The sequence below is a fragment of the Chiloscyllium plagiosum genome, unplaced genomic scaffold (genome assembly GCF_037043375.1).
Source record: "Chiloscyllium plagiosum isolate Xiang-an unplaced genomic scaffold, Cpla_swu_hap1 HiC_scaffold_38, whole genome shotgun sequence".
Taxonomy (NCBI): Eukaryota; Metazoa; Chordata; class Chondrichthyes; order Orectolobiformes; family Hemiscylliidae; genus Chiloscyllium; species Chiloscyllium plagiosum.
In genome coordinates, this window is record NW_028270176.1 from 8,949,143 (window position 1) to 8,972,503 (window position 23,361).

Here is a 23,361-nt window from a genome sequence, read left to right on the forward strand (position 1 = left end):
AGAAGATGGGCTGAGGTTAGAAACAGGAAAGGAGCAGACACCCTGTTGGGAGTTTTCTATAGGCCGCCGAATTGTTCCAGGACTGCAGAGGAAAGGGTAGCAAAGATAGGAGTGAGAGTAGCAGGGTAGTTGTGATGGGGGACTTTAACATCCCCAATATTGACTGGGAATACTATAGTTCAAGTAGTTTAGATGGGTCAGTTTTTGTTCAATGTGTGCAGGAGGGTTTTCTGACACAGTATGTAGACAGGCCAATGAGGGGCAATGCCATATTGGATTTGGTACTGGGTAATGAACCCAACCAGGTGTTAAATTTGGAGGTGAGTGAGCACTTTGGCAAGAGTGACCATAATTCAGTTACGTTTACAATAGCAATGAGCATGGATAGGTATATACCACAGGGAAATAGGTATAACTGGGGTAAAGGCAAATATGATGCGATTAGGCAAGATTTAGGATGCATGGGATGGGGAAGAAAACTGCAGGGGATGGACACAGTTGAAATGTGGACCTCATTCAAGGAACAAATACTGCAGGACCTTGATGTCAAGAGAAGGAGCCATGGTTTACCAAAGAAGTTGAAGCTCTTGTCAAGAGAAAGAAGAAAGTTTATGTGAGGATGCGGTGTGAAGGCTAAGGTAGGGGGCTTGGGTGTAATAAGTTAGCCACAAAATATCTAAGGAGATGGCTAAGAAGAGCCAGGAGGGGACATGAGAATTTGTTGGCGGATAGGTTCATGAAAAACTCTAAAGTTTTCTATAGGTGTCGTGGAAATTAAATCAACTTGACTCAATAATTTGCAAGTGCAAAGCAAGGGTCTTTATTAGAAATCTTTCAAGATTGACTCATTAAACTAGATGCCTCAATACAATGAATACCGAAAAATTACACAGATGCCTGCCTTATAGCGTCCCTTATCACACTCTCAAGGGCAGAGACTGGGGAAACTCTAGTTATTATCCTCTCATCCCCTGGTCCTAGATATAACAGTTATTCAGCTTTCACTGAGTTCGACTATGGCAAGGTCGAGTTGAATGTTTACAGATTTCAAACAGAGATAAGCTAACTGCAAACCGTCATCAAAGCATCGTTTACAAAGCACAGCATTGATTTAAAATTGACTCATTCTCTTTAAATTTCACAGTAAATGGATAATTTTCCATTACCTTTTCCCCCTTTTTGTCATTTTATGACAACAACGACAACTACAGCAACAATAAAAAAAATACATGGCCAAAATAGCTATACATCAGAAAATGTTGAGGAAACACCAGGCCTTTCCTCAGATACCACCTACACAAAACACAGCTTTGTGGTGGTATCGTCACTTGCTCTGGTATGCCCTGTACACAGCCCATGTTCACACGTCACACTCGTCAAAGCCATGGTAGGGAGGGGTCCACGCAATGCCCCTGCCCTTATGAATAGTCCTACCAGGGCGCTTGCTAGAAGTGTGAGCTGGGGCAGCCCCATATTCATGTGAGGCTTCTAATCACTACTTGCACTTAGTTGGTTCCAGTGCTGTCCGATGTCTCCTCAGGCCCAGCTACACGCTTGCAATGGCTGGTGTGTATTCACATGACTCTTTCTGTGATCTTAACTGCTGTCTATGTTATAAGGAGCACGTGGAACAGTTCCAGCCACCTCTTCGCCTTCCAGTTTTTCCTCCTGAAGTCTTTCACCACTATCCAGTCTCCAGGTTTTAGATCGTGCAGCTTCCCTTCCACTGGTTGGGATACTGCTGCTTTCACGTGATTCTGTATTTGGGACAAAAGTGTAGCGAGTTTTATACAGTAACGCAACATCTCATCCTCACAGTGGCCTGTTATCTGTCTTACCTTAAGTCTTGGGCCAATTCCTGTATTGAGCGACCCATCAAACAAAATCTCAAACCGGCTAAGATTAGCTCTTCCTCTCCTCCTCGAACACATATACATGAGCACAATCGGAAGTGCCTTTGTCCTTGTCACCCCTAGTTCCCCACAACATTATGTCCATTTATTTTTTAGGATAGCATTTTCTCTTTCCACTGCCCCACCGCTTGCTGGGTGGTAGGCACAGTGTTGGCTCATGTTTATTCCCAAGTAATCACTGATCTGCTGTAGGGCGTTATTGACAAATGGTGTTCCATTTCGCTACTAAGCCTTTCAGGGATGCCGCATCTCGGAATTATCTCAGTTACCAAAGCTTTGGCTATGGCACTGGCATCCTGTTTAGACGTGGGGAAAGCTTCCACCCATTTGGAAAACATATCAACTATTACCAGACAATACCTTTTCCCTTCGCTGGGCGTTAATTCAATGAAATCCATCTGTAAATGTTCAAAAGGTTTTTGGGGTTGGGGGTGTGCTGACTGACTCATCTGTATTCCCCTCCCCACAGTATTAGTGACACAGATAACACATCATTCACAATATTTCTGGGAGTAGTGAGTAAATCACTTAGTGTACCAGTGTGCCGAAATACTGTTGTACATCCCCCCTTTTGACACAAGGTCCTTACCATGTGTCAGTTTGGCATAGAATGGGAATAATGATGGTGGTAGACAGGGTTTACCATTGGGGCCACACCATACTCCTTCCCTCACACTGCAACCTGCTTTTGTCCACCCATGCTCCAGGATTAGATGGGATTGAGGTTGACAAAGAGGAAGTTTTCGCAATTTTGGAAGATCTGAAAATAGATAAGACCTCTAGGCCAGGTGGAATTATTCTCTGATTTCTGGGAAGCCAGTGAGGAGATTGCAGAGCCTTTGGCTTTGATCTTTATGGTCAACAGGAGTAGTGCCAGAAGACTGGAGGATAGCAAATGTTGTTCCTTGCTTAAGAAGGGGAATCGGGACAACCCTGGTAATTATAGGCCAGTGAGCCTTACTTCAGTTGTGGGTAAGGTGTTGGAAAAGGTTATAAGAGATCAGATTTATAATCATCTGGAAATAAATAATTTGATTAGGGATCGTCAACACGGTTTTGTGAAGGGTAGGTCGTGCCTCACTAACCTTATTGAATTCTTCGAGAAGGTGACAAAACAGGTGGATGAAGGTAAAGCAGTTGATGTGGTGTATATGGACTTCAGTAAGACGTTTGACACAGTTCCACACGGTCGGCTCTTGCACAAAATACGGAGTTTTGGGATTGAAGTGATTTAGCGGTTTGGATCAGGAATTGGCTAGCTGAAAGAAGACAGACGGTTGTGGTTGATGGGAAATGTTCATCCTGGAGCTCAGTTACCAGTGGTGTGCCGCAAGGATCTGTTTTGAGGCCACTGCTGTTTGTCATTTTTATAAATGATCTGGATGTGGACGTAAAAGGATGGGTTAGTCAATTTGCGGACGAGACTAAGATAGTCAGAGTTGTGAATAGTGCCAAAGGATGTTGTGGGTTACGAGGATCATAGATAAGATGCAAAGCTGGGCTGAGATGTGGCAAATGGAGTTTAATGTGGGAAAGTGTGAGGTAGTTCACTTCGGAAGAAATAACAGGAATGCAGAGTGCTGGGCTAATGGTAAAATTCTTGGCAGTGTAGATGAACAGAGAGATCTCGGTGTCCAGGTGCACAAATCTCTGAAAATTGCCAACCAGGTTGATAGGGTTGTTAAGAAGGCATATGATGTGTTGACGTTTATTGGTTGGGGGATTGAGTTTTGGAGCCATGGGGTCATGCTTCAGCTATACACGACACGGGTAATGCCACACCTGGAGTATTGCATGCAGTTCTGGTCACTGCATTATAGGAAGGATGAGGATGCTTTGGAAAGGGTTCAGAGAAGATTTACTAGGATGTTGCCTGGTATGGAAGGGAGGTCTAATAAGGAAAGGCTGAGGGAACTGAAGCTGTTTTCATTGGAGAGAAGAAGGTTGAGAGGTGACTTAATCGAGGCAAATAAGATAATCAAAGGGTTAGATAGGGTGGACAGTGAGAGCCTTTTTCCTCGGATGGTGAAGGCTAACATGAGGGGACATAACTTTAAATTGAGGGGAGGTAGATTTAGGACGGATATCAGGATAGTTTCTTCACCCAGAGTAGTAAGAGCATGAAACGACCTGCCTGCATCATTAGTAGATTCGCTGACGTTAAGGGCATTTAAGTGGGCATTGAACATATGTAGAGTCATAGAGATGTACAGCACGGAAACAGACCATTCAGTCCAACCCGTCCATGCCGACCAGATAATCCAACTCAATCTCGTCCCACCTGCCAGCACCCGTCCCATATCCCTCCAAACCCTTCCTATTCATAGACCCGTCCAGGTGCCTTTTAAATGTTGCAATTGTACCAGCCTCCACCACTTCCTCTGGCAGCTCACACGTGCCACCCTCTGCATGAAAAAGTTACTCCTTAGGTCTCTTTTACAGTGGAACCTCGATTATCCAAATATCAATTATCCGAAGTTTGGATTATCCGAAGGAGAGCTCGAGTTCCCGATAGAAACGTTACGTCAAAGAGCTGTTTCAACGCTGATCGCATCTTTTGTTTACAGGTACAATGACTAAAAATGAACTCGGCTCACTGAGATGCTGCCGAGAACAGTCCTGGACAAATTACTGATCTCCTGCCCTCTCTCTCTCTCCCCCCACACTTTCCCTAGAGTTTGATGGAGGGATGAACCCTCCATTCCCCAGCTAATCTCTCTAACATTGTCCTGTATGGGCAGAGGTGGAACCTGTTGAAATGTTGCAGTTAAAAGGTGTGTGTCTCGCAATTTGGAGAATCACCCCCCCAAAGATAGTTACAGTCTTATTGTTGGTGTACAGTCTGGCTGCCCCGGGGGTGAGTCGACTGGGGACGGATGGGGTTGAGAGCGGACTGGGTTGGGGGGGCAGGTTGGGGGGCGGGTTTTCACGCGTGGTGTGCTGCTGCCTCGTCTCCTGAACGGGGAGCAGACTTCACAGAAAACTCCAAGCCCCAGAGGAAATCAATTAACCCAATAATCAATTATCCGAATGAAAAAGTGCCCGCCCATCTCGTTTGGATAATCGAGGTTCCTCTGTATATCTTTCCCCTCTCACCCTAAACCTATGCCCTCTCGTTCTGGACTCGCCCATCCCAGGGAAAAGACTTTGCCTATTTACCCTATCCATGCCCCTCATGATTTTATAAACAGCTATAAGGTCACCCCTCAGCCTCTGACGCTCCTGGGAAAACAGCCCCAGCCTGTTCAGCCTCTCCCTGTAGCTCAAGTCCTCCAACCCTGGCAACATCCTTGTAAATCTTTTCTGAACCCTTTCAGGTTTCACAACATCCTTACGATAGGAAGGAGACCAGAATTGCATGCAATATTCCAACAGTGGCCTAACCAATGTCCTGTACAGCTGCAACATGACCTCCCAACTTCTGTACTCAATCCTCTGACCAATAAAGGAAAGCATACCAAACGCCTTCTTCACTATCCTATCTACCTGTGACTCCATTTTCAAGGAGCTATGAACCTGCACTCCAAGGTCTTTTTGTTCAGCAAAACTCCCTAGGACCTTACCATTAAGTGTATAAGTCCTGCTAAGATTTGTTTTCGCCCCGTGGGTGGCACGGTGGCACAGTGGTTAGCACTGCTGCCTCACAGCGCCAGAGACCCGGGTTCAATTCCCGCCTCAGGCGACTGACTGTGTGGAGTTTGCATGTTCTCCCCGTGTCTGCGTGGGTTTCCTCCAGGTGCTCCGGTTTCCTCCCACAGTCCAAAGATGTGCGGGTCAGGTGAATTGGCCATGCTAAATTGCCCGTAGTGTTAGGTAAGGGGTAAATGTAGGGGTATGGGTGGGTTGCGCTTCGGCGGGTCGGTGTGGACTTGTCGGGCCGTAGGGCCTGTTTCCACACTGTAAGTAATCTAATCTAATCTAATCTAAGCTGGAGAGGGTTCAGAAGAGATTTACCGGGATGTTGTCGGGAATGGAAGGTTTGAGTTATAAGGAGATGCTGGGACTTTTCACTGGAGCGTAGGAGATTGAAAGGTGGACTTTATAGAGATTTATAAAATCATCAGAGATTTGTTTAAGGTGAATGGCAGCTGTCTTTTCCCTCCAGTGGGAATTTTTAAAATGAGAGGAGAGATATATAAAAAGACATGAGGAGCAACATTTTCATGTGTGGAATGAGCTTCTGGAGGACGTAGTGGGTGCAGGTGCAGTTACAGTGTTTAAAATACATCTAGAAAAGGAAATGAATAAAAAATGTTCGGAGGGATATGGGCCAAGTACAGGCAGGTGGCACTTGTTTAGTTTGGGATTGTGGTGGGCATGGACTAGTTGGACTGAAGGGTCTGTTTCTGTGCTCTATGACTTTATTAATTGGGTAATAGCGAAGTTGAGTTGTAGGCTTATACTTGACTGATCTTGTATTTGATTGCTACGTGCAACTTGGCTGGACATGAATGACCATCCTCTCAAATAGGTTTGTATGTACTGTTGTGGAAGTGTCAAATGCGATTGCAAATGTAAGGGGATTTTAGTTTCAAAGGAAGGCTGTATTCATATTCTCTCCACCCCCTGTTCAGTTTCTAGCTCATCCTTTACTCTGTCCAAAATTGCTCCTAATTTCCAGACTTACTGTTGTTTTGGGCATTCCTGTCCGCCATGTCTTTTGATTTAATGTGACAGTAAAACAGCTGTTCTTTTTACTATCACACCAGCCAGTAACACTTGCAGCACAGTAGAACATTGAAAACTTCCAGAGAGAATCTACAAAACAAGATTTACACTCACGTAAGAAAGCAAAGAAATCAACGGATGACCGTGGAGCATTTTGAGTGAACACGTGAGAGTTCAAAGTTGAGAATTTGGATGACAATATGCCTGTGTTGGTTCCTGCGGTCACCGGATTGTCGGAATCATGGAATATGTAAACCAGAAGGACAGGCGAAATGTATGGAGATTATAATCTGGCGTCCAGCTGATGTTTAGATTAGATTAGATTACTTACAGTGTGGAAACAGGCCCTTCGGCCCAACAAGTCCACACCGACCCGCCGAAGCGCAACCCACCCATACATTTACCCCTTACCTAACACTACGGGCAATTTAGTATGGCCAATTCACCTGACCTGCACATCTTTGGACTGTGGGAGGAAACCGGAGCACCCGGAGGAAACCCACGCAGACACGGGGAGAATGTGCAAACTCCACACAGTCAGTCGCCTGAGGCGGGAATTGAACCCGGGTCTCTGGCGCTGTGAGGCAGCAGTGCTAACCACTGTGCCACCGTGCCGCCCACCAAAGGGTGTGGTGCAGGATGTGGAGATCCAAAGGCAACAATGGAATAAATGGCTGTTTTACCAATTATGAGCTGAGGCAAGGGTTTAGGAGGTGCCTTGAAGATGTAAAAAATAATTCTTCATGATGATGCGAAAATCTTTTTGCATTTATTGCAGTCTTTCGTTGTGAAGCCACACTGCAAACAGAGTTGATCAGAGTCAGTTCCATCTGAGCTAGATAGAGTCAGTGAGAGCCACAAAATGTTTTGATGGGAGCACTGAGGATGTCAACTCATCTGCCCCATCCAACCGCATTCTCAATCTTCAGATCCCATGTTTTCCTGGCTTTGAGTCCAGCAAGAATTTGGAAATGCATTGGAATAGCTGACACCCTGAATTCGGCAAGACCTCAGCAAAAGTTCCCTCATTTTAGTGTGTGTTCCTCCTACTCTCTGCCATGTGGGACATTCCCTAGAGACTAACCACCCCTTGGATTCAGAGATATCCTCTTGCAGATTAGGGAACAGCGATTATTTTCAAATATGATGGTGTCTGCATTGCCTGTGGGAGGAGAGGTGCAGAACTTTTACCCAGCCACAATGAAATATTTTTAAGTCAAAATGAAATCTGGTTTGGAAGGGGACTTGACCTGTAGGTGGTATTCATTGTTGGTTCTGATGTCTTTGGTGAAGCAAGTGATTACTGAATGTAGTGATTGCCCCACCAATCAATTGGCTGTTTGTACTGCTCAAAATGGAGCACTCAACAAGATACATGATGAGCATTCCATCCCACCAACGTGCTATGCTTTCCGGGTGGTGGACATGGTTCGGAGAGGCAGGCAGGGAGCTGATTGCCACAGTATCTGACATACTCCTATGGCCACATCACTTGTATAGCTAACCCAGTTTTTGTCAGTATTTGGTTCAGGTTGTTGGTCACTATGCACTCAGTGGTGATAAGCCAATGGGAAATTGGTAAGTTCCCACATTTTGGAGATGGTCATTTTCTAGGTCATGTGGGATAGGAATGTTACTTGTCAACTGTAAGCCCAAGCTGGGTGTTATCTTCCTGTATATGGACACAGATCTAAGGAGTTGTAAGTAGTGCTGAATCACTAGCAATCACAAGCAAACCTCTCCACTTCAGAAATGACAATTGCCCAGAGGGGCATAGATAAGGCAGCGGCAGGTTTGAGGGCTGAAGACTTCCTGCAAAGATTAAAAATGCAACCCATTTTAAACAATGAGAGACTTAACAGCAATCTAGGTTTGTCCAATACATCATATGAGTTGCAAGACACTATGATCTAGTGCTATAAATTCTGTGTCTTATGATCCTGCCCCACGAGCTACCTGATAGAGGGGCAACACTCCGAAAGCTAGTACTGTACTCCCAAATAAACCTGTTGAACTGTAACTTCTTGTTGTGTAAGTTTTAACTTTGTTCACCCTGGTCCAACTGGCACCACCTCATCATCATGACGGCTGAGATGATTGACCTCCAACAACCAAAACTATCCTTACCTATACTCAGTATGATACTAAAGACTGTTGTAATCTCATTGACTGCAATTTCTCAAGGGTTCCTTATTGTGAATATATGTTCATTAATTTATATGCATAAGAGCTGAACCTTTCAGTAATTATAATATAATTCTAAAAATAAACACATCTGATTAAGGAGCGGATATTCAATGTTTCTGTAAATCCTGAGATTTGTCACACATTCAAGTTCACAGGTAGTTGGGTTGTAAGGTCCAAGGCTATGGAACAAAAAATGGCAATTTGGACACCCAGGTTGAGACAGAATGTTTGTCATTATCACACTTCATGAACAGAAATGCTCACAATTCTGTAAATTGGATTATAAGTTCTGTTATTGACATAACATATACAGACGGAAGGCAGAATCGAATTGTTATGCCTTAGGTGGGTATTGTTACACGTTGCTTGGCACTGCTCTCTCACAGGGCCAGGGACCCGGGTTCAATTCCAGCCTTGCACTACTGTCAGTGTGAAGTTTGCACATCCTCACCATGTCTCCCTGGGTTTCCTCCATACGCTCTGATTTCCTCCCACAGTCCAAAATGTGGTTAGGCGAATTGGTCATGCTAAGTTGCCCTATAGAGACCAGGGATGTGCAGGATAGGTGGGTTAGCCATGATAATTGCAGGGTTACGGGAATAAGGTAGTGGGGTGGGTCTGGGCGGGATACTGTTCAGAGGATTGGCGTGGACTCAATGGGTCAAATGGCCTGCTTCCACACTGTGTGGATTCTGTGAATCTGAGGTAAAATACTTCATTCACGATTTTCTGCATTTAATGTAGCACATTCTGTGTTCATCTCTCCAACTCAGTTGTTAATCATAACCATAACATTGCAGGTATATTAGTGTTAGTTATTTGTTGAAACAGACATTTTTATTCCTAGTACTATTATATATTGGTTTAAAACTAATGGACATTCCTTACCAAAATCTCTTCCTCCCATGGAAGACATACAACACAAAGGGAAGAGCAGGGACCACTGGAAAATTAACTGAGGATAGATTATGAATTACAGATTCAAAAATTGTTGATCAAAATCTAATCAGATACATGAAATAGAGACAATTCTAACTCTAAATCTGTCCTTATTAATGCCTACAGAAGATGTGTCAGCCATGCGAACCCTAGCAGGCACTTGTACTGGCGAGTGACCCATTCCGCCCCCTCAGATGTGTAAAAGGAATGGGTATGGGGGGGGAAGGGGGGGAGGGTGTGATTATTCCACTCAAGCGCGTTGGCCCCATGCTACACACCCAGGAACTAGACTGATCTGACTGCAAAGCATATTCATAACTCAAACGCAGAGAAGTGTTGAAGTGTAGACTAGTCGATACTGGTCCAGTCTGAGTCATTAGAAAACACAGTACTACTGTCCGTTTCCAGTTACCAATGAGGTTGGGGCTTCCCCGTGCAGTGTGAGACGTGGATCCACCTGGGTGACCTTTGACTTTAACAGCATTGTTGGCGGTCAGCAGGATCTGTAATGGCCCCTCGAACTCTGGAGGCTGGTCTTTCTCATGAGCACGTTGTACATGAATTCTCCTGGTTCCAAATTATGGCACTCTCTTCCAGATGGGTCAAGTTAAGCTTTCTTTAGCTGTGAATGGAAGGTAGATTAGATTAGATTCCCTACAGTGTGGAAACAGGCCCTTCGGTCCAACTAGTCCAGACCGACCCTCCGAAGAGTAACCCACCCAGACCCATTCCCCCTAAGTAAAGCACCTAACTCTACGGGCAATTTAGCATGGTCAATTCACCTAACCTGCACACCTTTGGACTGTAGAGGTACGTTTAGTTAGTGACATACAAGAATAATTCATGTCCTAAATATTAATTTAAGATTACAACGATTTGAATATTAATTTAAAATATTTTTTCTTCATTTTATGGCTGCCCATTTGTTTAACAGTAAGACAGGTAACCAAAGCAGGTGTCCCATAACGATCTCATGGTAACATCCTGTCGTCCTGTTGGTAGCAGATCGCAGAGACATTAGGGCTAAAGGTTGAATTTCGATCCACTTAAGGCCAGTTTCCCCACACAGTTTTGCAAGTTAATTTTTCAACATTCCATTAATATCTTTCTACTAGTCCAGCTGACTGCGGATGGTAGCTGCAGTGAAAAGACTGGTTGATCTGCAAAGCTTCAGTAAAAGTGTGACCCATTGACACTTGATATCTGCACAGATACACCGAACCGTGGTACAATTTCTTTTAACAAATACTTAGCGACTGCAGTTGCATCATTCCTCCCACAGGGAAAGGCCTGTTTAGAGAATACATCAATAATTACAAGTATATACTTATCTCCCATAAATGGGAGTAGTTTGACAAAATCCATTTACAAATGTTCAAAAGGCCCGGGTAGGAATTGGGTGGGAGTTGCCTGCACTTTTTTCTGTTTTCCCGGATTCATAGTTTGGCCGGTTTGTTTGCTGGTGTGTACCATGTTTTTAAAATGTAGTCTGCCATCCCCCTCTTTGCCTGCATGTGTGAATGAGCGAACATGGTGGGAAATCGTGGGAGCAGAGCTCTGGGAGCCACCATGCAGCCGCCGTGATGAGCCCAAACCCTCCCACCTCCCCCTCCAGTATCTTTTATCACCCTGATCTTGTGGCCAGGTCAACACCAGCTCAGCACTGGCCTGAAACTGAAAGGGCAACATATCATCAATTGTGGGTGGTAAATCAATGGCTTTAAAATGTCTCCAAACAAAGGCCGAGACCTGCAAACTAGGATCAGACAAGGAGGCATTGTGAGCCATTATGTCAGCCCTGCATAACCTCATAAAAACAATGACAGCAGATGCTGGAAACCAGATATCTGGATTAGTAGTGCTGGAAGAGCACAGCAGTTCAGGCAGCATCCGAGGAGCAGTAAAATATCTGCTTGACATTTAATAATCACGACCTGCTGAGGACGTTGAATACCACGCAAGAGGGTTGTGAACATGTTCAGCATTTTTGATCATTGAGCTCGACGAGGCTAGACAACCCCTGAGTGTCCAGATCTGTACATAGTCATGAGCGATACCAAATGCATTACGTGAGTCAGTGTAAGTGTTAACTGTTTTGCCAGTAGCCACTATGTATGCCCGTGTGAGGGGAAAAAAAAAGTTCAGCTTGTTGAGCAGAGAAAGTTTTGGGGAGAGCTGCTGCTTTGATGGTAGGGTAGTGACTATAGCAGTGTCCATTGTCATTCATTAAGGCAGAATCATTGACAAAATAGATTAGATTTTTAGATTAGATTACAGTGTGGAAACAGGCCCTTCGGCCCAACAAGTCCACACCGACCCGCCGAAGCGCAACCCACCCATTCCCCTACATTTACCCCTTACCTAACACTACGGGCAATTTAGCATGGCCAATTCACCTGACCTGCACATCTTTGGACTGTGGGAGGAAACCGGAGCACCCGGAGGAAACTCACGCAGACACGGGGAGAATGTGCAAACTCCACACAGTCAGTCGCCTGAGGCGGGAATTGAACCCGGGTCTCTGGCGCTGTGAGGCGGCAGTGCTAACCACTGTGCCACCTTGCCGCCCACTATTAAGTCCAGGTTTCCTGGGGGGGGGTCTCACTTATATCAGCCCAAGGTTTTGAGACTAGCTGAGTAACTGTCTCACAGCAATGAGGGGTGCCATCTTCAGGGATCAGCAGAAGCGTTGCCAGATTTAAGGTCGAGCAGTGATTGATGATCAAGTTCGGATTATAGAGTAATTCCACTGCACATTTAATGGTGTGAGCCGAGGTCAGTTGTTGAGTGGCACGTTTGGTCAATAGGATCTGAACAGAGTGGGAAACATGTCATACAGTACGATGGTTCAGAGGGACAGCTCCAGCTTGTTGGATGGCATAGAAGGTGGCAGGGAGGGCAGGCAGGCAGCTGGGTAAGCCCCACCAACAATAAATGGTATTAGTGGATGTGCAGGTAAAACCTTGATGGATATGGAAGGCTCCTTTAGGGCCTTGGTTGGAGGTGTGAACTGTAAAACCTGCGCCCACACCTCCTCCCTCACCTCGATCCAAGGCCCTAATATAATTTATTGTATCCGTTGCTCCCGATGCGGTCTCCTCTACATTGGGGAGACTGGGCGCCTCCTAGCAGAGCGCTTTAGGGAACATCTCCGAGACACCCGCACCAATCAACCAAACCGCCCCGTGGCTCAACATTTCAACTCCCCCTCCCACTCTGCTGAGGACATGGAGGTCCTGGGCCTCCTTCACCGCTGCTCCCTCACCACCAGACGCCTGGAGGAAGAACGCCTCATCTTCCGCCTCGGAACACTTCAACCCCAGGGCATCAATGTGGACTTCAACAGTTTCCTCATTTCCCCTTCCCCCACCTCATCCTAGTTTCTAACCTCCAGCGCAGCACTGTCCTCATGATTTGTCCGGACTTGTCCGACCTGCCCAGCTCCTTTTCTACCTATCCACTCCACCCTCTCCTCCTTGACCTATCACCTTCATCTCCTCCCCCACTCACCTACTGTACTCTATGCTACTCTCTCCCCACCCCCACTCTCCCCTAGCTTATCTCTCCACGCTTCAGGCTCTCTGCCTTTATTCCTGATGAAGGGCTTTTGCCCGAAACGTCGATTTTGCCTGTCCTCGGACAAAATCAGACCTATGGTGGACAAGTAAGTTAAAGGGCTCTGCACAGGCAGGAAAGCCTAGCTCTGGAGCTGAGATACGGGATTACTTGAGGGATTTAAAAGCATCTTTGACTTGCTCATTCCAGATCAGGAGATCAGGCTGCGAGGGCGTGGAAATGTTTAGGAGTGGGCAGACTAGCTCGGCAATAATTAACCACCCATTGTCAACAATATCCAGACATGTCTAATAAAATGTTTAACTCGTGGGTCTGCTCCTGGGCCTGGCCAAACCGGCCATAAACAGGTCCAGGCAGCGGGCCGTAGAGGGGTTTGTTTTACTGCTCCTCGGACGCTGCCTGAACTGCTGTGCTCTTCCACATAGGGGTTTGTTAGGGCTGATGGCCTGCTCCTCTTCTGCGGTTATGTTAGAGCCCGGGTGTCTCTGGAGAAGGAGCACGTGGTGTCTAACACCCTCGCGACTTTCAGGGAAAGGTCGGCACTGCAGTGTGTATTATTTCCCCCTCCAACTCTATTTTGATTTAATCCCTGCCCTCCCCTTCACTGTTTGATCACACAGCACTGCCCTTTAATGTGAAGGGCACTGCGTGTCACTGGCCACTCGGGGGTTTCCTATCTTCCTGGTGATGGGAATTGAATAAAGATTCGTGCACCTTGTGTCTCTCACTGTGTCTCACACCTGCTCACACACACACCATGGGTGCTGGGGAGAATAAGCACTACTGCAGTCAGGCGGTAGTGTGGGAGTAAAGAAAAAAATATATAACCAGGAGATTCAGAGTTCGCTTCGGGGATTAGGGGACGGACTCTGTGCTGGCTGGGCCACAGTCAGTGTGCTACTGCTGGCTCTGAAGAGGAGAGTTTCTTTGTCTCTTTTCCTATAAAGTTTAATCTCCCTTTTACTCTCGGGCAGTGGGGCTGAGCATTTAATCTGCCAGCCCAGTGTAGTTCATGTCCCTAATAGTGGACCCTTTCAGACAGAGATTGTAGCTTAGCTTCAGAAACTTCATGGTTAGGAATCATAGCAGTATCAAGGAATCAGTCTCGCAAACCAGCTTACAAGGAGATGTGAAAAGCAAGTCATCCCCATACTGTCTGCTTGAAAAATTACAACTTCCAGGTTTTCAAACACTGGGAGAAAATGATAGGGTTTTCTGCAGGTGCCGAGCCCAGGTGTATTGGTTTCCTCAGCAGGTGAAAGAACTGCGAGTCCGGGTGTATTGGTGTGGGGAAAAAAGCCAAGTACAAATCGATGGAGGGAGCCCGCCCGAACACTAGCGAGAATGGCAGCCGGTTTGGGGACCACTGGGTAGGTGGGAAAGGCCGATTCATTAGCTGCCCGGAGGTTCTGAACAAAGTGCCACTTTGAAATGTCAGGATAGGGGTAGTGCAGGGGTTTCCGGTCGGTACAATAACACCCTGCTCAAGGAGAGACGTAATGACAGCAAGGGTGCTGCCTAGGAACAGTTGAGCCATGTACCGTGGATGGCTTTGACTTGATTGCAAACATGCCATATTTCTCCTCTGGATGTGGACCTTAATTCCGTTTTCTGAGCATAAGATGACAGCGTTCATTTTGCACAAGTCTCTCCCGCATAGATTCAAAGGGGACTCGACAAACAGGAGGAATGGGTGGTAATGATCAAACCCGCGAGTAGGGACATGTAGAGGGTCAGAAAATGATACAGGCCATGAGGTGCCTGTAAGCCCTGAGATTGTAACAGGGGTGGTTGAGTGAGAGGTCTCCTTAGCATGTTCCTCAGTCACGAGGGAGAAAGTTGCTTTTGTGTTCACTAAAAACCAATTTAGCTGGGGTTGCTGGCGAGTTGGACACTTATTAGACCAATGGCAAAAAAGTGTGACGCTGGAAAAGCACAGCCAACCAGGCAGCATCTGAGGAGCAGGAGAGTCGATGTTTGGAGCATCAGCTCTTCATCAGGAATTTTCTTTTGGGGGGGCATGGATTGCAAGGGGGCTGGGATATAATTGGGAGGGGGAATGGATAGATGGGAAGGAAGATGGACAAAAACGACAGTTCAAGAGGGCAGTGCCGAATTGCAGGGTTGGATCTGGGATAAGGTGGGGGGGGAAGGTGGAGATGAGGCAACTGGTGAAATCTACATTGATTCCATGTGGTTGGAGGGTCCTAAGGCAGAAGATGAGGTGTTCTTTCTCCTGTCATGGAGTGGCTAGGATTTGGTGGTGGCAGAGGCCCAGGGCTGGCATGTCCTTGGGGGATTGGGAGGGGGAGTTAAAGTGTTCAGCCACAGGGCGGTTGGGTTGGTTGGTGCATGTGTCCAAGAGGTGTTCTCTGATACATTCCGCAAGTTGGCGTCCTGTCTCCCCAATGTAGAGGAGACCACATCGAGAGCAATGGACACAGTAGATGAGGCATTTGGAGGTGCAGGAAAATCTCTGCTGGATGCGGAAGGATACTTTGGGGCTTTGGATGGAGATGAGGGGGGAGGTGTGGGCACAGCTTTTACACCTCTTGCAGTGGTAAAGGAAAGTGCCAGAAGTGGACGGTGGGTGGGGATGCGGACCTTACGAGAGAGTTAAGGAGGGAATGGTCTATGGAATGCTGAAAGGGATGGGGAGGCAAATATATCTCTGGTGGTGGGGTCTGACTGTGGGTGTTTGAATTAGCAGAGGATGATGCATTGTATCTGGAGGTTGGTGGAGTGGAAGGTGAGGACCAGGGGGTTCTGTCCTTGTAGCGGTTTTCGGGGTTCAAGGGACAAGGTGCCTGATAACAGCTCCTCCCAATTAACATTGCTTAGCTGGATGTTAGTTTGGTCACTGAGCTGGGGGCAGGGGGTGGAGGTGGGTAAGGACAGGAGAGAAGGTGTTCAATCTCGACAATTATTGAAGTCGATACTGAGTCCACAAGGTTGCAAGGTTCTCAAGAAGGAAAAAAATATAGAATAAGGATGGCACTGTGAGGAACAGAGCTGAAAATGTGTTGCTGGAAAAGCGCAGCAGGTCAGGCAGCATCCAAGGAGCAGGAGAATCGACGTTTCGGGAATGAGCCCTTCTTCAGGAATTCCTGTAGAAGGGCTCATGCCAGCAACGTCGATTCTCCTGCTCCTTGGATGCTGCCTGACCTGTTGCGCTTTTCCAGCAACACATTTTCAGCTCTGATCTCCAGCATCTGCAGCCCTCACTTTCTCCTACTGTGAGGAACAGTGCTGACCACCAAGACATTAGGCTGCTCCTAAATTAAACAAACATTAGAAAACCATACCTTGTAAATTACTGATTAAGGGTTTTTGCCAGAAATATTGATTCTCCTGTTCCATCGGATGCTGCCCTGACCTGCTGCGCTTTTCCAGCACCACACTCTCGACTCTAAACCCCATCATCTGCAGCCCTCACTTTTGCCTTGGAAATTCGACTCTAAGGTGTTTATCATACTGATTTGGAAACATATTGATCATTATTCCATCCTGGGGAATTAGGAATGGGGATTTTTTTAATGCTCTGGCTTCAGTATAAAACAAGGAGATGTTAGGAAAAGCAGAGAGGATGGATATTCACTTGTTCCTTAAATCAATCAGGAGATATGCACCTTCCTGGCTGGGTGAGTTTTTATTGGCCATTCCAATTTGCCTTCATAAATCGATGTAGTGCATGTGTTGTAGATAGAATTCCCTACTGGCTGGGAATCTTGGGTCTAAGATTTCGACCCAATGTCGCAGAAGGATTGGTCAATGGATTGGAGCAGATTCATGGGGATTCTGGTGTTCCAAAATATCTGCTGCTCTTACGTTTCGCAAACGTTGACACCGCTCAATAATCGCCAGACAGGAATGTTCCCTCCCAGTCAGGGAATATTTCAGCTGTCAAAGGGAACTCAGCCTCTGATCTTCAGGTAAGTGTCCTCCAAGGCAGACTTCGAGGTCCACAACAATGCAGAATCACTGAGCAGAAACTGATAGCCAAGTTCCCTACCCACGAAGGTATCATCAACTGTGATCTTGGGGTCATGTCACACTACAGGTGACCCCACCACACTGTTCTCTACCTGTAAAATCTTCCTTACTTTCCTATTCCGTCAGCATCACCTTGATAAATTGTATGAACTCTCTATCTTAATTAGTTTGTACAGTTTTGAATTACTTCGTACATTCTGTCACACACACACACTCTGTGTCTCACACACACAAACATATTCACACTCACACAGTACATCTTGGTCCGATTAACGTACCATCTATCCACAGCAGCCAGCTATTATCAGAAGGGACAAAGTGATGCAACTTGAACAGATGTAACATTGCTATCAGCAGCCTGACCTAGAGTCTCACTATGAATGGACAGACCCTGTCTAAGCTGGTAAGACAAGCAGTGATTAATCTCACCATCCAACAAACTGATGCAGATTTAGAATGAATACAGTACATGGCAAAGGAATTACCACCGATCCTGCATGTGACGGCAGATTGGGTAAAGGTCATGGAAAGAGCCAAAGAAGTTATTCATCAATGGTCAGCACATAGCAAGGAGATTATAACTCATGTAGATCAGGCTGACAGGGCATCTGAAAAAAACAAGCTAAATCAGATTTGGGACTGGGAACTGAATAGCCAAATACACCCGTGGATCCTGATTATATCCCATGTACCAATAATACAACAACTTCTTACCATTGAGCTGCCATTTTCACATTCTGATCACTCAATCTGAACTATCAACATCCTTTCTCCCCCAGCATTTCAACTCCCCCTCCCAGTATTGTATAAATGCTGTCCCCTCCACACACTTCATTCTGATGAAGAGATAAACTAGACTTGAAAGGCTAGCTTGCTGTCTGTCCATGGAAGTTCCCTGACTTGCTGTACCTCCAGCATGTTTTTTTTTGTTTTCAGTTGAGATTCCAGGATTCCCAGTAGTTTGCTCCTAACTTGTTATTTTGATTGTATTGATAATGCTAGTGGGTAAGAACAAACAATGTAATGAAGAGCGATGTCACAGGGAAGTGTGGAAATTGAAGAATCTCCTCAATGTTATGATATCAGCTCTGTGCTAATGGTGGTCCAAATGCATATACATGGCTTAGCATCATTCACAATTCCTCAGGTACTGAAGCAGTCAATGTCCAACTGGACAATATCCAGCTGACAAATGCCAAGTGACATTATAGCCGCCCAAGTGCCAGACAATGACCATCTCTCGTGGGGAGAATCAAACCATCACCCTATGGCATTTAGTAGCATAACTATCATTAAATCATTAACATTCTGGAGGTTACTTTTGAACAGAAATTATATTGCGTGAGTTAAATATACTGATGTTGCAAGTGCCAGTCAGAGGTCAGGTAACTTTCAAAGTAGCTCACCTGCTGACTGCCCAACACCTGTCCACCAAGACACATGTTGGAGCTTTTTTCTTTCATTTGTGAAGGAACGACAATATATTCCCAAATTAAGACAGTGAGAGGCTTGGAGGGTAACCTGAAGGTGGCGTTCCCATGTATCTGTTGCCCTTGTCCTTCTCGGTGGAAGTGGTTGTGGGTTTGAAAGGTGCTGTCTGCTGATCTTTGGATGAATTTCTGCAGTGCATCTTGTAGATGGTACATACTGGTGGAATAGATGAGTGCAGCTCCGACACTTACGAAGCTTGACACCATCCAGGACAAAACAGGTCACGAGATTGGTTTCTATCCACAAACATCTATTCCCTCCACTACTACCATTCAGTAACAGCAGAGTGCACTATCTACAAGATGCACATCAGGATTGTGAGCATCGTAACCTGGTGTTGTGTGATTTTTTAAACTTTGTCCACCCCAGTCCAATACTGGCACCTCCACATCAAATCTCCACACAGATAATCACCCGAGGCTGGAATCAAACCTGGGTCCCTGGTACTGTGAGGCAGCAGTGTTAACCACTGAGCCACCATGCCGCACCATTATCTTTAACAATAATTTGGATGAGAATGTACAAGGCATGATTAGTACGTTTGCTGATGACACTGAAATAGGTGGGATCATGGACAGTGAGGAAGGTTCTCAGAAATTGCAGCAGGACCTTGTTCAGCTCAGGAAGTGGGCTGAGAAATGGCAAATGGAGTTGAATATAGATAAGTGTGAGGTCCTGAATTTTGGAAAGTCAAATCAAGGGAGGAGTTTCATGGTGAATGGTAGGGCCTTAAGGAGTGTAGTGGGACAGAGGGACCTTGGAGTTCAGGTGCACGGTTCTCTGAAAGTGGAGTCACAGGTAGACAGGACAGTGAGGAAGGCTTTTGGCACAATGGCCTTCATCTGTCAGGGCTTTGAGTATAGATGTTGGGAAGTTATGTTGCAGTTGTATAGACGTTGGCAAGGCTGTATTTGGAATCTTGGTCACCTTGCTACAGGAAGGATGCAATTAAACTGGAAAGTGTGCAGGAGAAATTTACAAAGATGTTGTCAGGATTCAACGGTTGAGTTAAATGGAGAGGTTGGACAAGTCCAGACTGTTTTCTTTCAAGTGTAGGAGACTGAGAGGGGATCTTTATCGAAGTGTATAAGATCCTGAGAGACATGGATAGAGTGAATGCACTCAGTCCTTTTCCCAGGGTAGGGGACTCGAGGACTAAAGGGCATCAGTTTAAGGTTAGAGGGGAAAGAATAAAAGGGAACCTGAGGGGCAACAACTTTACACAGAGGGTGGTACGTACATGGAATGAGCTGCCAGTGGAAGTGGTTGAGGCGGGTACAGTGATATCATTGAAAAGGCATTTGGACAAATACATGGATAGGAAAGGATTAGAAGGCTAAGTGCAGGGAAATGAGGTTTGCGTGGACGGACATTTTGGTCGGCATGGACCAGTTTGGCCAAAGGGCCTGTCTCGGTGCTGTCGGATGATGTGTCTCCATGACACTTGATCCCAGCTGTCTATCCCAGACATATGTCTCCTTTTCCTTAATCAGAGCATCAATATCCTTAGTCATCAGGTTCCCTACTCCTGCCAGCCTTGCTCTTCACACTCACAGGAACACTTTTGAAAGTTTCTATCTAATACTATCAAAATTGGTCTTGCCACACTTTAGAACCTTAACTCGTGGATCAGACCTATCCTTTTCCATAAGTAGTTTAAAACTAACAGTATTATGGTCATTCATCCTAAAACGCTCCTAACACCTCAGTTACTTCCCCTGTCTTGTTTCCCAAGAGATTGAGGTTTGCCCCTTCTCCAGTAAGGCCATCTACATATGACTGAGAAAGTTCTCCTGAACAAGCGTAACAGATTCCACCCCAACCCAATCCATGTTTGAAAAGTTAAAATCCTTTACTGTTATAACCTTATTATTCTTACAGCTATCTGCGATCTCCCTACAAATTCCTGCTGGCTATTGGGGGGAGGGGGCTTCAGTACATCCCATCCAAGTGATCAGCCCCTTCTTATTTCTCAGTTTCCCCCATGCAGCTTCACTGGACAATCTCTCAGAGATATCATCTCCAAGTATTGCCATGGTATTCTGTCTAATCAAAAATGCCACTCCTCCTCTTCTCTTGCCTCCCCTTCTATCTTTCCTAGTGTGTGTGTACCCTGGGACATTGAGCTGCCAGTCTTGTCCCTCCCTCAGACATGTTTCTGTAATAGCTATAATACCCCAGTCCCATGTACCAATGCGGACTCTGAGCTCCTCTACCTTGCCTGTAAGGCCTCTTGCATTGAAATAAATGCAGTCCCCTGCTGTGCTCCTGCCTGCCTTATCGATTTAACTTCAAGAGTGTAATGCTGGAAACACACAGCATGTCAGACAGCATCCGAGGAGCAAGAGAATTGACATTTCGGGCAAAAGCCCATCATCGGGAATGAGGCTGGAAGCCTTGGCAGTGGAGAGAGAAATGGGAGGGAGGGAGGGCTGGGGGGGAAGGTAGCTGAGAGTGCCCATTTCATTTATCTCTCCACTGGAGAGAGAAATGGGAGGGAGGGAGGGCTGGGGGGAAGGTAGCTGAGAGTGCCCATTTCATTTATCTCTCCACTCCCGAGTGCCCATTTCATTTATCTCTCCACTCCCGAGGCTCCCAGCCTCATTCCTGACGAAACATTGATTGTCCTGCTCCTCAGATGTTGCCTGACCTGCTGTGCTTTACCAGCACCACACTCTCGACTCTAATCTCCAGCATCTGCAGTGCTCACTTTCGCCTTATCTATTTAACTTGTCCTCTTTAACTTCTGTACCAGCCTCATCTTTCTCTCCTCTCTGGGTCCCAACTCCACCAGACTAGTTTAAACCCTCCCGAGTAACAAATCTCCCTTCCAGGATATTGGCACCCCTCCAGTTCAGGTCTAACCTGTCCCTGTTTGTGAAAACCTGAATCCCTGCTCCAGCTCCTCGGTCGCACACTCATCTGCCCTACCTGTCCTAAATCTGAGTTAATAGTAGTGTGCCAAGTGGAGGTTTTAAAAGGTAGTCAGAGCTAGTTTTCAAATGGCGACAATCGCTTTATAAAGAGAATTTGAGGCTGTTCCTACTCTCACTAGCACATGGCTACTACCAGAGATTACTACCCTTCAGGTCCTGTTTTGTTAACCTCCAGCCTAACTCTGCAGGACCTCATCCCTTTTTTCTCCCTGTGTCAGTGATACCAATGTGTACAACCACCTCCAGCTGCTCATGCTCCCCTTTGAGAATTTGCTATAACTGCTCTGGGGTGTCCTTAACCCTGACTCTAAGGAGGCAACACACCACCTTGAAGTTTTTCTCATGGCCTTTGAAATGCCCCTGACTGAACAGCCCCCTATCACATTGCGTACCTGGACTTTGCCATAGAGCAGAGCCGGTCAGGGTGACAAAGACCTGGCTGCTGCTGCTATTTCCACCCCAGAGGCTATCCCCCCAATAGTATCCAAAACAGTGTCCTTGTTTGAGAGGGGAATAGCCACAGGAGACTCCTGCAGTACCTGCCTACCCCTCCTGGCAGTCAGCCATCTATCTCACTGTATGTGCAGTGTGAACACTTCCCTCAATCTATCACACTATCTGCCCACTGTATGCTCCTCAGTGTCTCCAACTGCTACTCCAACTGATCCATGTGATCTGAGAGGAGCTGCAGCCAGACACACTTCCTGCAGACACCATAGTCACCAGGGACATTCTCTGCCCCCTTAACAACCAAAGGACTTCAGGAAAGAAAAGAGATTTTACCCTTACCTTGGTGCCGCTCAGACTCCTCCTGCTACTCACAAAGGCCTGCTCTTAGATTGAACCAGCAGCACTCGACCACAAAGCAGCCCCTTATAGAAACAGCTGGAAATAAGAGACGGTAAGGCCTCCCTTATCCACTTGCCTAAGCTCTCACACTTAGCTCAAGTTCCACACTTCACACAACTCCTAGCATTTGTACAGTCATGCTGGTCTCACTTAAAAGTCACAGCCTACAGCGACCGCTTCAGAAAAAAATTGTTTCATTCACATCCTGTGCCGAAGTAAATATGTAATACTGTTTGATATATCACATGAAACCTTTCAGCATCGTGCAGAAACAAAAGAATGAAAAAGCCACTAAGATCACTTGCAAACAGACATGGGCAAGAAGCACTTCCTTCGACAGAATGTCAACACAAATGAGTGAAAACAAGTTGTTCCCCTGGCCGTGTTGATTTCTGATTGAAAATATAAACATGGGCTTCCAGGAAAACGGGCATTGATGTTGGAGTAAACAGCTAGAGTTTTAGATTTATTTCTGACTCTTTCATGGTGAATGGGATATCTGACGTGGCCAGCCTTCTGTTACATCCATAATTTCCCAAGAGGAGGCCTTCAGAGCAATAGATGGACAAAAGGTGATGGTGCTGCGACAGCAGCTTGCCAGGAAAGGGAAGTCGAGGGATTGGTAAGGTACAAGACTAATATCGGCAGGGTTAAGGAAGAGTGATGATGGATTCCAGATGGAGTGAACTGCTAACAATGTCAGCTAAAATGGAGATCAAAGCTGTTCAAAACCCAAATTGAGCCGCTGTGCTCTTAGTGTACAACCGAGATGTATCTATCCAGATACGAAGCCAAGAATAGTGAGCCTC

At 46.1% G+C, this 23,361-nt stretch overlaps 1 long non-coding RNA gene across 1 annotated transcript; it reads right to left on the reverse strand.

Annotated features, from left to right (window-relative positions):
* Positions 1-796: 796 nt before the first annotated feature.
* Positions 797-22,622, reverse strand: LOC148138992 (uncharacterized). The gene is made up of 2 exons (XR_015753681.1): positions 22,493-22,622; positions 797-1,757 (listed from the first exon to the last, which is right to left on the reverse strand). It is a non-coding gene; the product is annotated as an uncharacterized LOC148138992 (long non-coding RNA).
* Positions 22,623-23,361: the final 739 nt, after the last annotated feature.